The 14,790-nt window shown below is 48.0% G+C and overlaps 1 pseudogene; it reads right to left on the minus strand.

Moving 5' to 3' along the window:
• Positions 1–14,790, minus strand: part of LOC138651788 (oocyte zinc finger protein XlCOF22-like) — an 80,415-nt pseudogene that overhangs the window by 28,584 nt on the left and 37,041 nt on the right.

Consider the following 14,790-nt stretch of genomic DNA (forward strand, 5'->3'; position numbering starts at 1 on the left):
TTAAGGCAAAGTCTCTCACGCCCTCATTAACTTTTTGTTTGCAATTAAAGAATCGTACTTTAGCTTTGCTGCTGGCAGTGGTTTCAAATGTAGCTTTTAATCCAGCAAATATGCGTTCAACAGTGCCTTTTAGATCAGCTGCCCATGCTGTGACTTCTCGCTTAGCATGGCCACTTAACTGCATCATCAGGAGACTAACACGCTGAACTTCACCCACAGGGAACATGTCAAAATGGGCCAGCATCTTTTCTCTGAAATCGTCAAGGGTATTAGGCTCACCTTCATACATTGGAAGCCATGGGCCACCCGGGGTATATGGCATCAGCACCGGCATGATGGGCGCCACTCCTTGCACCGCTGCGCTACCGGACTCTCTATCGACACTCTGTCTTTCAGCTGCATTAGCGTCGCCGGGTGCTGCGGCGTCTCCGTGCTGCGACATACTGTGCCCCCTTAGTTAATCCGGACCCTTCCGGTCCTCCGCTTCCGTCGGGATAGTGTAGATTCGTTCCGCTGTGCAGCAGGATCGATTTTCCCCTTGCTCTGATGTCAGAGCGCTCAGCTTGGTGCCGCCCACAATGACACGCCCCCTGCTGCTCCCACCCACCGCGCTCTGTAATGGCGGATTCTGAAGTTTTTCAGTTAGACTGGGGCTCAGGTGATGGCGTAGCTCAATTAACAGTCTCGTGCCTAACGGTTATGAAGTGATTACCTCAGGGGATGGCGGCCATCTTTACTCCATTATAACCAATGGGGAAAAGTCACTTTCAATAGTTTTCAATGGAGAATGGATTTTTCTTTAATAAAGTCAATTTTCAAGATTTTTCATCCAAGTTTTCACAGTTTTGGGCTCCAATCACGGCACACAATACCCGGTATACGGGCTGGCTAGATCCTGTTCGTGACGCCAATTGTGACGCCCAAGAGATCGGGGTACCCAGCACCGGACCAATGGGGTCTGTCTCTTGAGGGGGGTGTCACGGGTGGCTTGACCCGGTGCTGTGGCCTCAGGCAATGCACAGTGTAAAGGGTATCGTGAGGGAACAGGCACTTACTTGATCAGCAGCAGGTTCTCCCAGCGGTGATGATCCCAATCCTGGATAGATGGCTATTGTCCAAATGAAAGACTGAGGCACTGAAACGTTTAACCAGTTTACTTTAACAAAAAAGGATTTACAACCAGTCCTGTCACCGGAGTCTGTATGGGAACTCTGAGTTACTTTGACCCTGCCGGGGTCTTCGCCTGTTATTGTACGCAATATCTGTGTGGCCCTGCTGCTGTATGTGAACTGGCTGCCGGCCCAATCTGTCCCCTCCGGGTCCTGGTTCGACGGGCAACCCGAGTCCTTTTATCGACTTACCCCCTCCAGGAGTACCGCTGAACTCTGTGTCTGTTGCTGCGTCCGGCCCTAGTGAAGCTGATATCACCTCACGTTTTTCCGGTTGCTGTATTATATGTAATGAACACAGCCACGGATCCGGTATCCGTCTTTGCGCCTGTTCTGGGTAGTGATTAATGCTACCCGGTTCTCACAATGTCCTTTTTCTCTATCCCTCTTCTCCTCAGGCCGGTGATTTAGGCCTGGTAACAGTCACAGGGCTGTTAGAGATTCAACTGTATGACCTCTCACTTTCAGCTCCTTAGCCCAACTGCCAGTTCTTCTCTCAGACCAGAATGGATCAAGGGGAGTCTCTGGAGCTCCCCCTTCTGGCCGGAGGTGGTAGTGCAGTCTTGCTATTTTAGTATTTGCATTTACTGTCAGTAACTATTTTTGTGGCAAATACCCCTAGGGGTGCCACATGCCCCATCCAGGTTCCCCCATACAGTGCAGAGATATGCCCCATCCAGGTCCCCCCATATTGCAGACATGTCCCCATCCAGGTCCACCCATATATTAGACAGGTCCCCAATCCAGGTCCCCCCATATATTGCAAACAGGTCCTCCATCCAGGTCCCCCCCATATATTGCAGACATTTGTCCCTTCCAGGTCCCCCCATATATTGCAGACATGTGCTCCTTCCAGGTCCCCCCATATATTAGACAGGTCCTTCATCCAGGTCCCCCCCATTTTCACATAGACATAACAGAGAAGAAAAAAAAAAGATTCTTCTCACCTGTCCTCCGTTCCCTCGGCGTCCTTTCTGCTCCTGTGGCCCGCAGGCATATAGACGCCTTGATGATCGCTGCCCGGTCCAGGAGCCGCCGACATCCGCGCTGGCTCTCAGCACAGCAATACTATTGTCAGCCGCCGGCCTATCAGCTGACATCTGCGTCCCGACGTAGTGGCGTATGATGTCACTGCCATGCGCAGATGCCAGCTGCTTGCCTCTGATAGGCCGGTGGCTGACACTAGTATTGCTGTGCCGAGAGCCGTTCTCTGCGTGGCAATACACTGCACTACAGCGCAGATGTCGGTGGCTGCTGGAGCAAGCGCCATCGTTACGGGGCCTATATGTCTGCGGGCCGCATGAAGCAGCCGGAGGCGCCGCGTGTTTGAGACCCCTGCCTTAGACAATTATATATATATACTAGAGGGAAGCCCGATTCTAACGCATCGGGTATTCTAGAATATGTATGTAGTTTATTTATGAAGATTTTAGAATAATACATTGAATACACAGGATTCAGCCGGCCGCGACCAATTAGCGAAGCGTGGTTCAAATCCCACGCCAATTCGCGGCTGGATTGCGCTTGTCGCTAATTGTTCGCGGCCGGCCACGTAGTATATAGCACAGCCACGTAGTATATAACAGCCCACGTAGTAAATAGCACAGCCACGTAGTATATTGCACAGCCACGTAGTATATAGCACAGCAATGTAGTATATAGCACAGCCACATAGTATATAGCACAGCCCACGTAGTATATAGCACAGCCCACGTAGTATATAGCACAGCCCACGGAGTATATTGCACAGCCCGCGTAGTATATTGCACAGCCCGCGCAGTACCACGCACGCAGTATATAACACAGGCCATGTAGTGTATAACACAGGCCACGTAGTGTATAACACAGGGCACGTAGTGTATAACACAGGGCAAGTAGAGTATAGCACACCCCACGTAGTGTATAGCACAGCCCACGCAGTATATTGCACAGCCCACATACTATATTGCACAGCCCGCATAGTACATTGCACAGCCCGTGCAGTACATTGCACAGCGTATATTACACAGCCCACGTAGTATATAGCACAGCCCACGCAGTATATTACACAGCCCGCGTAGTACATTGCACAGCCCGCGTAATATATTGCACAGCCCACGCAGTATATAGCAATGTGGGCACCATATCCCTGTTACAAAAAAGAATTAAAATAGAAAATAGTGATATACTCACCCTCCGTTGGCCCCCGGATCGAAGCGGTTACTGACGCTCCTCGCACGCTCCGGTCTGAAGAGTGCATTGCGAGACCGCTACGTCATCATCTCGTGAGACCGCAATGCATGGAGCGGTCACCGGGGCATCACGAGGAGCGGGAAAGGCCTGTTCCTGATCCGGGGAGCCGACGGACGGTGAGTATATAACTATTTTTTATTTTTTTTCATTATTTTTAACATTAGATCTTTTTACTATTGATGCTGCATAGACAGCATGAATAGTAAAAAGTTGGTCACACAGGGTTAATAGCAGCGTTAACAGAGTGCGTTACACCGCGGTCAACGCTGCCATTAACCCTGTGTGAGCGCTGACTGGAGGGGAGTATGGAGCGGGCACTGATTGCGCGGAGGAAGGAGCGGCCATGTTGCCGCCGGACTGTGCCCGTCGCTGATTGATCGTGGCTGTTTTGCCATGACCAATCAGCGACTTGGATTTCCATGACAGACAGAGGCCGCGACCAATGAATATCCGTGACAGACAGACAGAAGGACAGACAGAAAGACGGAAGTGACCCTTAGACAATTATATAGTATATATATATATATATATATATATATATATATATATATATATATAATATAAGGCTGGGAGCGTCACTCTGTCCGAAGCCTTTATAGACTGCGCAAGCGCCGGCGCAGTCTGGACCCCACAGAGTGACGCAGCCCAGGAGATCGCGGTATGCGTAAGCACTGAACGCACACCGCGATCTCCAACGGAGAAGCAGGGACATGCCAGGAGGGTGAGTACAAGCTATATTCACCTGTCCCGTTCCAGCGCTGCATGCCGCTCCGTGTTCTGGGTCCTCTGCCTGTGACGTTCACAGTTCAGAGGGCGCGATGACGCGCTTAATGCGCGCCGCCCTCTGACTGAACAGTCACAGCCAGAGGACCCGGAACACGGAGCGGCACGCAGCGCTGGAATGGGACAGGTGAATATAGCAAGTGTCGGGGGCCTGAGCTAGCGGCGACTCCGGCACCTGACCCCCACAGCGCGCTGGTGTTCCCGGCTGCTCAGGCCCCCCAGCACTCGGCGCCTAGCGACGATAGGTATGTTATTTTTTTTTTATATATCGCAGCAGCATACGGGGCATATACTATGGAGAATCTTATGGGGGCCATAAACCTTTATGGAGCAGCATACGGGGCATATACTATGGAGCATCTTATGGGGGCCATAAACCTTTATGGAGCAGCATACAGGGAATATACTATGGAGCATCTTATGGGGGCCATCAACCATAATGGAGCAGCATACGGGGCATATACTATGGAGCATCTTATCGGGGCCATAAACCTTTATGGAGCAGCATACGGGGCATATACTATGGAGCATCTTATGGGGCCATAAACCTTTATGGAGCAGTATACGGGGCATATACTATGGAGCATCTTATGGGGGCCATCAACCATAATGCAGCAGCATATGAGGCATATACTATGGAGCATCTTATGGGGGCCATCAACCATAATGCAGCAGCATATGAGGCATATACTATGGAGCATCTTATGGGGGCCATCAACCTTTATGGAGCAGCGTATGGGGCATTTGGATGGGAGCAGCAAATCACAGAACGGTGGCGCAGGATGGGAGCAGCACATGACAGGATGGGGACGCAGGATGGAGCAGCACATGACAGGATGGGGGCGCAGGATGGAGCAGCTCATGACAGGATGGGGGCGCAGGATGGAGCAGCTCATGACAGGATGGGGACGCAGCATGGAGCAGCACGTGACAGGATGGGGACGCAGGATTGAGCAGCACATGACAGGATGGGGGCGCAGGATGGAGCAGCTCATGACAGAATGGGGGCGCAGGATGGAGCAGCACATGACAGGATGGGGACGCAGGATGGAGCAGCACATGACAGGATGGGGGCGCAGGATGGAGCAGCTCATGACAGGATGAGGACGCAGCATGGAGCAGCACATGACAGGATGGGGACGCAGGATGGAGCAGCACATGACAGGATGGGGACGCAGGATGGAGCAGCACATGACAGGATGGGGAGGCAGGATGGAGCAGCACATGACAGGATGGGGACGCAGGATGGAGCAGCACATACCAGGATGGAGACCATATACCAATATAAATGCTCGCCACCGGGGCGTAGAACGGGTTCAATAGCTAATATATATATATATATACAGTGGGGCAAAAAAGTATTTAGTCAGTCAGCAATAGTGCAAGTTCCACCACTTAAAAAGATGAGAGGCGTCTGTAATTTACATCATAGGTAGACCTCAACTATGGGAGACAAACTGAGAAGAAAAAATCCAGAAAATCACATTGTCTGTTTTTTTATCATTTTATTTTCATATTATGGTGGAAAATAAGTATTTGGTCAGAAACAAAATTTCATCTCAATACTTTGTAATATATCCTTTGTTGGCAATGACAGAGGTCAAACGTTTTCTGTAAGTCTTCACAAGGTTGCCACACACTGTTGTTGGTATGTTGGCCCATTCCTCCATGCAGATCTCCTCTAGAGCAGTGATGTTTTTGGCTTTTCGCTTGGCAACACGGACTTTCAACTCCCTCCAAAGGTTTTCTATAGGGTTGAGATCTGGAGACTGGCTAGGCCACTCCAGGACCTTGAAATGCTTCTTACGAAGCCACTCCTTCGTTGCCCTGGCGGTGTGCTTTGGATCATTGTCATGTTGAAAGAACCAGCCACGTTTCATCTTCAATGTCCTTGCTGATGGAAGGAGGTTTGCATTCAAAATCTCACGATACATGGCCCCATTCATTCTTTCATGTACCCGGATCAGTCGTCCTGGCCCCTTTGCAGAGAAACAGCCCCAAAGCATGATGTTTCCATCACCATGCTTTACAGTAGGTATGGTGTTTGATGGATGCAACTCAGTATTCTTTTTCCTCCAAACACGACAAGTTGTGTTTCTACCAAACAGTTCCAGTTTGGTTTCATCAGACCATAGGACATTCTCCCCAAACTCCTCTGGATCATCCAAATGCTCTCTAGCAAACTTCAGAGGGCCCGGACATGTACTGGCTTAAGCAGTGGGACACGTCTGGCACTGCAGGATCTGAGTCCATGGTGGCGTAGTGTGTTACTTATGGTAGGCCTTGTTACATTGGTCCCAGCTCTCTGCAGTTCATTCACTAGGTCCCCCCGCGTGGTTCTGGGATTTTTGCTCACCGTTCTTGTGATCATTCTGACCCCACGGGGTGGGATTTTGCGTGAAGCCCCAGATCGAGGGAGATTATCAGTGGTCTTGTATGTCTTCCATTTTCTAATTATTGCTCCCACTGTTGATTTCTTCACTCCAAGCTGGTTGGCTATTGCAGATTCAGTCTTCCCAGCCTGGTGCAGGGCTACAATTTTGTTTCTGGTGTCCTTTGACAGCTCTTTGGTCTTCACCATAGTGGAGTTTGGAGTCAGACTGTTTGAGGGTGTGCACAGGTGTCTTTTTATACTGATAACAAGTTTAAACAGGTGCCATTACTACAGGTAATGAGTGGAGGAAAGAGGAGACTCTTAAAAAAGAAGTTACAGGTCTGTGAGAGCCAGAAATCTTGATTGTTTGTTTCTGACCAAATACTTATTTTCCACCATAATATGCAAAAAAAATGATAAAAAAACAGACAATGTGATTATCTGGATTTTTTTTTCTCAGTTTGTCTCCCATAGTTGAGGTCTACCTATGATGTCAATTACAGACGCCTCTCATCTTTTTAAGTGGCGGAACTTGCACTATTGCTGACTGACTAAATACTTTTTTGCCCCACTGTATATAGTAGGAAAAAAGGAACAGTACAACACTAGTACTTATCTTCAGGTGCAAGGCCCCAGGCAACCAGTCTAACGATTGCACCAGATTCACAGAGATTCAAAAAAGAGGCAGCACTCCATTGTAAAGTGAAAAAAGTGGAAGGTTTTAATCAACCCACATAGCCGGGCTATGTGGGTTGATTAAAACCTTCCACTTTTTTCACTTTACAATGGAGTGCTGCCTCTTTTTTGAATCTCTCTCTCTCTCTCTCTATATATATTGTAACGTGGCTAAAGGTTGGATAGTCGACGGGAGGTATGTATCACAGAGAAGGCTTGTCGCTGTGATGTGACCCGGAGTGTTTTCTGTGATGCACATAAAGCAATAAGAAATTGTTTAGGATATTTGGGTCCGGGTTACGGACGTTATTGTCCTTGATGAGGGGGTCACTTTATCTCTGACAAACCCTAGCACTGAGGTAGTTAGTGATGGGCTGGGGTTAGAACAGACCTGTAGTAGATCCACATCTGCAATGCCCAGAAAGGGTGAAGTGGCTCAGTATGATGAAGTACCTGATGCTGAAGAGATGGAGAACTCTGAAGTTACCAAGAGTCCAGAGGTACCGAACAGTAAACAGACAGAGAGCCCAGGAGAGACCATAGAGGTGGTTGCGGAAACAGGTCGAACTCTGAAGAGGCAGAGTGTGGGTGGACAAGAGCCCCTGTTTGAAAGTTTAATTAAAGAACTGGTGGTGCGACATGTGCTGGCCAAAAGAGAGCAGGACCATAACATAGAGCTGCTTAAAGAAACTGTTGAACAAGAAAGGGTCCTGAGGCAAGCAATTGAGCACAAAGTGGGTGACCTAGAGAAGGAGGTCGTTGAACTCAGAGGTCACCTATCAGCGTGTCAGGCCATGAATAGGGCCATATTGAAAGATATGGATGTGCTCAGAATGGCTCAAGAAAAGCATCAGCAGGAGCTTCTCCAGAGAAAGGAGGAACGTCGCTGCCTGGCAGAGGAGTTGCCAATGCCCATCTTGGCGAACGCTCAAGCGGAAGAAAAGACTGAGGAAGAGTTTGTGCTAAAAGCGGAACAAAAGAGTCACCCGGTTGTGGCAGATGTCCGTGAAGATGAGACCCCGCTTTTCAAGAGCATAATAGAAGTACCCGAAGACATGCGAGAAGTGTGCGCCAGGAAGGGTGTGCTTTTGTGAATTCTGTTGTCGGGTTCCCTCCTGTGGTCATGAATGGTACTTCGGCTGGTTCTGTCCATGGATTTCCTCTGGTGGGTGTTTCTGAGTTTCCTTCCACAGCTGACGAGGTTAATTCGTTAACTGGCTGCTCTATTTAACTCCACTTAGATCTTTGCTCCATGCCACCTGTCAATGTTCCAGTATTGGTCTAGTTCACTCCTGGATCGTTCTTGTGACCTGTCTTCTCAGCAGAAGCTAAGTTCCTGCTTGTATTTCTTTGGTTTGCTATTTTTCTGTCCAGCTTGCTATTTTTATTGTTGTCTTGCTTGCTGGAAGCTCTGGGACGCAGAGGGAGCGCCTCCGCACCATGAGTCGGTGCGGAGGGTCTTTTTGCGCCCTCTGCGTGGTCTTTTTCTAGGTTTTTGTGCTGACCGCAAAGCAACCTTTCCTATCCTCGGTCTGATCAGTAAGTCGGGCCTCACTTTGCTAAATCTATTTCATCTCTGTGTTTGTATTTTCATCTTTATTCACAGTCATTATATATGGGGGGCTGCCTTTTCCTTTAGGGAATTTTTCTGAGGCAAGGTAGGCTTTATTTTTCTATCTTCAGGGCTAGCTAGTTCCTTAGGCTGTGCCAAGTTGCATAGGGAGCGTTAGGAGCAATCCACGGCTATTTCTAGTGTGTTTGATAGGATTAGGGATTGCGGTCAGCAGAGTTCCCACGTCCCAGAGCTCGTCCTTTATTATCAGTAACTATCAGGTCTTTCCGTGTGCTCTTAACCACCAGGTCCATTATTGTCCTGACCACCAGGTCATAACAGTACAGGTGGCCCAAAGTACTAATGCATCTCAATAGAGGGATAAGAGAAGTTCTGAGACCATTTTTTTTTCTTTGCAGTGTGGTTTGTCTCTCTTTTCCCCTTTACCTCTGGGTGGTTCAGGACACAGGTGTAAACATGGACATTCAAGGTCTGTCCTCTTGGATGGATAATCTCACTACAAGGGTACAAAACATTCAAGATTTTGTGGTTCAGAATCCGATGTCAGAGCCTAGGATTTCAATTCCTGATTTGTTTTTTGGTGATAGATCTAAGTTCTTGAATTTCAAAAATAATTGTAAATTGTTTCTTGCCTTGAAACCTCGCTCCTCAGGTGACCCTGTTCAACAAGTAAAGATCATTATTTCTTTGTTGCGTGGTGACCCTCAAGACTGGGCATTTTCCCTTGCGCCAGGAGATCCGGCATTGCGTGATGTTGATGCATTTTTCCTGGCGCTTGGATTGCTTTATGACGAACCTAATTCAGTGGATCAGGCAGAGAAAATCTTGCTGGCTCTGTGTCAGGGTCAGGATAAAGCGGAGATATATTGTCAGAAGTTTAGAAAGTGGTCTGTGCTCACTCAGTGGAATGAATGTGCCCTGGCAGAAAGGGTCTCTCTGAAGCCCTTAAGGATGTCATGGTGGGATTTCCCATGCCTGCTGGTCTGAATGAGTCTATGTCTTTGGCCATTCAGATCGATCGACGCTTGCGTGAGCGTAAAGCTGTGCACCATTCGGCGGTACTATCTGAGCATGGGTCTGAGCCTATGCAATGTGATAGGACTTTGACCAGAGCTGAATGGCAAGAACACAGACGTCGGAATGGGCTATGTTTTTACTGTGGTGATTCCACTCATGCTATCTCCGATTGTTCTAAGCGCACTAAGCGGTTCGCTAGGTCTGCCACCATTGGTACGGTACAGTCTAAATTTCTATTGTCCGTTACTCTGATTTGTTCTTTGTCATCCTATTCTGTTATGGCATTTGTGGATTCAGGCGCTGCCCTGAATTTGATGGACTTGGAGTATGCTAGGCGCTGTGGTTTTTTCTTGGAGTCCTTGCAGTATCCTATTCCATTGAGAGGAATTGATGCTACGCCTTTGGCCAAGAATAAGCCTCAGTACTGGACCCAATTGACAATGTGCCTGGCTCCTTCACATCAGGAGGATATCCGCTTTCTGGTGTTGCATAATCTGCATGATGTGGTCATTTTGGGGTTGCCATGGCTACAGGTTCATAATCCAGTATTGGACTGGAAATCTATGTCCGTGTCCAGCTGGGGTTGCCAGGGGGTGCATGGTGGTGTTCCATTTTTGTCTATTTTGTCTTCCACTCCTTCTGAAGTTCCAGAGTTTTTGTCGGATTATCGGGATGTATTTGATGAGCCCAAAGCCAGTGCCCCTCCTCATAGGGATTGCGATTGTGCAATTAATTTGATTCCTGGTAGTAAGTTTCCTAAGGGCCGATTGTTCAATTTATCTGTGCCAGAACACGCCGCTATGCGGAGTTATATAAAGGAATCCTTGGAGAAAGGCCATATTCGCCCGTCGTCATCACCGTTAGGAGCAGGGTTCTTTTTTGTGGCCAAGAAGGATGGTTCTTTGAGACCTTGTATTGATTACCGCCTTCTTAATAAAATTACAGTCAAATTTCAGTATCCTTTGCCGTTGCTGTCTGATTTGTTTGCTCGTATTAAAGGGGCTAGTTGGTTCACCAAGATAGATCTCCCCGTCTCTCAAAAGATGTCGGTCATTTGGGTGGTTTGTGATCGCTTTTCTAAAATGGTCCATTTGGTACCTTTGTCTAAATTGCCTTCCTCCTCTGATTTGGTGCCATTATTTTTCCAGCATGTGGTTCGTTTACATGGTATCCCGGAGAACATCGTTTCTGACAGAGGTTCCCAGTTTGTTTCGAGGTTTTGGCGATCCTTTTGTGCTAGGATGGGCATTGATTTGTCTTTTTCCTCGGCTTTCCATCCTCAGACAAATGGCCAAACCGAACGAACTAATCAAACTTTGGAAACATATCTGAGATGCTTTGTTTCTGCTGATCAGGATGATTGGGTGTCCTTTTTGCCGTTGGCTGAGTTCGCCCTTAATAATCGGGCCAGCTCGGCTACTTTGGTTTCGCCGTTTTTCTGCAATTCTGGTTTCCATCCTCGTTTCTCTTCAGGGCAGGTTGAGTCTTCGGACTGTCCTGGTGTAGATACTTTGGTGGATAGGTTGCAGCAGATTTGGACTCATGTGGTGGACAATTTGACATTGTCCCAGGAGAAGGCTCAACGTTTCGCTAACCGCCGGCGCTGTGTGGGTCCCCGACTTCGTGTTGGGGATTTGGTTTGGTTGTCGTCTCGTTATGTTCCTATGAAGGTTTCCTCTCCTAAGTTTAAGCCTCGTTTCATTGGTCCGTATAAGATTTCTGAGGTTATCAATCCTGTGTCATTTCGTTTGGCCCTTCCTGCTTCTTTTGCCATCCATAATGTGTTCCATAGGTCATTATTGCGGAGATACGTGGCGCCTGTGGTTCCATCCGTTGATCCTCCTGCCCCGCTGTTGGTTGAGGGGGAGTTGGAGTATGTGGTGGAGAAGATTTTGGATTCTCGTGTTTCGAGACGGAAACTCCAGTACCTGGTCAAGTGGAAGGGTTATGGTCAGGAAGATAATTCCTGGGTTTTTGCCTCTGATGTTCATGCTGCCGATCTGGTTCGTGCCTTTCATTTGGCTCATCCAGGTCGGCCTGGGGGCTCTGGTGAGGGTTCGGTGACCCCTCCTCAAGGGGGGGGGTACTGTTGTGAATTCTGTTGTCGGGCTCCCTCCTGTGGTCATGAATGGTACTTCGGCTGGTTCTGTCCATGGATTTCCTCTGGTGGGTGTTTCTGAGTTTCCTTCCACAGCTGACGAGGTTAATTCGTTAGCTGGCTGCTCTATTTAACTCCACTTAGATCTTTGGTCCATGCCACCTGTCAATGTTCCAGTATTGGTCTAGTTCACTCCTGGATCGTTCTTGTGACCTGTCTTCTCAGCAGAAGCTAAGTTCCTGCTTGTATTTCTTTGGTTTGCTATTTTTCTGTCCAGCTTGCTATTTTTATTGTTGTCTTGCTTGCTGGAAGCTCTGGGACGCAGAGGGAGCGCCTCCGCACCGTGAGTCGGTGCGGAGGGTCTTTTTGCGCCCGCAAAGCAACCTTTCCTATCCTCGGTCTGTTCAGTAAGTCGGGCCTCACTTTGCTAAATCTATTTCATCTCTGTGTTTGTATTTTCATCTTTACTCACAGTCATTATATGTGGGGGGCTGCCTTTTCCTTTGGGGAATTTCTCTGAGGCAAGGTAGGCTTTATTTTTCTATCTTCAGGGCTAGCTAGTTCCTTAGGCTGTGCCAAGTTGCATAGGGAGCGTTAGGAGCAATCCACGGCTATTTCTAGTGTGTTTGATAGGATTAGGGATTGCGGTCAGCAGAGTTCCCACGTCCCAGAGCTCGTCCTTTATTATCAGTAACTATCAGGTCTTTCCGTGTGCTCTTAACCACCAGGTCCATTATTGTCCTGACCACCAGGTCATAACAGTGTGCATGAAGCATTTAGAAAGGCAGTAGAGGCTTGTAGTGTGCACTGGGCGCCTGAGACTCAGCAATTGGTCATACTGTCGACTAGGGAAGTCACAGTGAAGCGGGTGGCTGTCCTGAGAGATATGCACCTACACTGCCTCCGTACAAAGCGGAAGATCATTTTGAAGAATGATGAAGCCGTTCGACGTTTGGAGCGTGAAAGGAAAGCTCTTAGTCGGCTGGGCTTAGTGGAAGACACAGTCCAAGTACCTAAAGGTCTGGTGGCGGAAGTCATTGGGAAACTTGGGAGAGTGATGCAGGAGATGGTGGATAAATCCGGTCTGAAGAGACTGAGGATACCCGCTGATGAAGAGGTCCAGGTCATGAGTGAAGATGGGATGGTTCCGTTCCTGGTTGTCGGATCCAGAGAGAGTCTCAGGAATATCCGCCTGCTCCTGGAATATCGCATGGCATACCAAAGGGAGGTAGAGAAGCTGAGACTTGAGAGACGGCAAGTTAATAAACAGCTGCCAGAGAGGCGAAGAAGTTTGCGTAAGACCAGAAGTCATCAAGCTGAAGCTAACAGAGGACATAGACAAAAGTGGATGGATTGCTCTCCAGGCAATAAAAACCATGGAAGAAGGTGGCCTGATGAAACGGGTAGAAGCAGTGATGCCTCAGTTAGCTCAGGGTTAAGTGACCTAAGCAGGAGATTCTGTAGCAGACGAGATGACAAGGGGTTATCAAAGGATGTGACGGAAAGGGATGACGAATGCCGACGAAAGGGTTCAATAACAGGCCCTGACTTAGACAGACGGTTTGACTGTCAGGGACGACTGAGAGGGGTCTCTAGTCGGTTTAGGACAAGTGCCAAGCCCCACGGCTTTAGGCAGAGGGGGGAGGTATGTAACGTGGCTAAAGGTTGGATAGTCGACGGGAGGTACAGTTAGGTCCATATATATTTGGACAGAGACAACATTTTTCTAATTTTGGTTATAGACATTACCACAATGAATTTTAAACAAAACAATTCAGATGCAGTTGAAGTTCAGATGTTCAGCTTTCATTTGAGGGTATCCACATTAAAATTGGATGAAGGGTTTAGGAGTATCAGCTCCTTAACACGTGCCATCCTGTTTTTAAAGGGACCAAAAGTAATTGGACAATTGACTCCAAGGCTATTTCATGGACACGTGTGGGCAATCCCTTCGTTATTTCATTCTCAATTAAGCAGATAAAAGGTTTCGAGTTGATTTGAGGTGTGGTGCTTGCATTTGGAAGGTTTTGCTGTGAAGTAAACATGAGGTCAAAGGAGCTCTCCATGCTGGTGAAACAAGCCATCCTTAAGCTGCGAAAACAGAAAAAACCCATCCGAGAATTTGCTACAATATTAGGAATGGCAAAATCTACAGTTTGATACATACTGAGAAAGAAAGAAAGCACTGGGGAACTTATCAATGCAAAAAGACCTGGGCGCCCACGGAAGGCAACAGTGGTGGATGATCGCAGAATAATCTCCATGGTGAAGAGAAACCCCTTCACAACAGTCAACCAAGTGAACAACACTTTCCAGGGGGTCGGCGTATCAATATCCAAATCTACCATAAAGAGAAGACTGCATGAAAGTAAATACAGAGGGTTCACTGAACGGTGCAAGCCACTCATAAGCATCAAGAATAAAAAGGCTAGACTGGACTTTGCTAAAAAACATCTAAAAAAGCCAGCACAGTTCTGGAAGAACATTCTTTGGACAGATGAAACCAAGATCAACCTCTACCAGAATGATGGAAAGAGAAAAGTATGGTGAAGGCGTGGTACAGCTCATGATCCAAAGCATACCACATCATCTGTAAAACACGGTGGAGGCAGTGTGATGGCTTGGGCATGCATGGCTGCCGGTGGCACTGGGTCACTAGTGTTTATTGATGGCGTGACAAAGGACAGAAGCAGCCGAATGAATTCTGAGGTATTCAGAGACATACTGTGTGCTCAGATCCAGCCAAATGCAGCCAAACTGATTGGTCGTCGTTTCATACTACAGATGGACAATGACCCAAAACATAAAGCCAAAGCAACCCAGGAGTTTATTAAAGCAAAGAAGTGCAATATTCTTGATTGGCCAAGTC

The sequence above is a fragment of the Ranitomeya imitator genome, chromosome 10 (assembly GCF_032444005.1).
Source record: "Ranitomeya imitator isolate aRanImi1 chromosome 10, aRanImi1.pri, whole genome shotgun sequence".
Classification (NCBI taxonomy): Eukaryota; Metazoa; Chordata; class Amphibia; order Anura; family Dendrobatidae; genus Ranitomeya; species Ranitomeya imitator.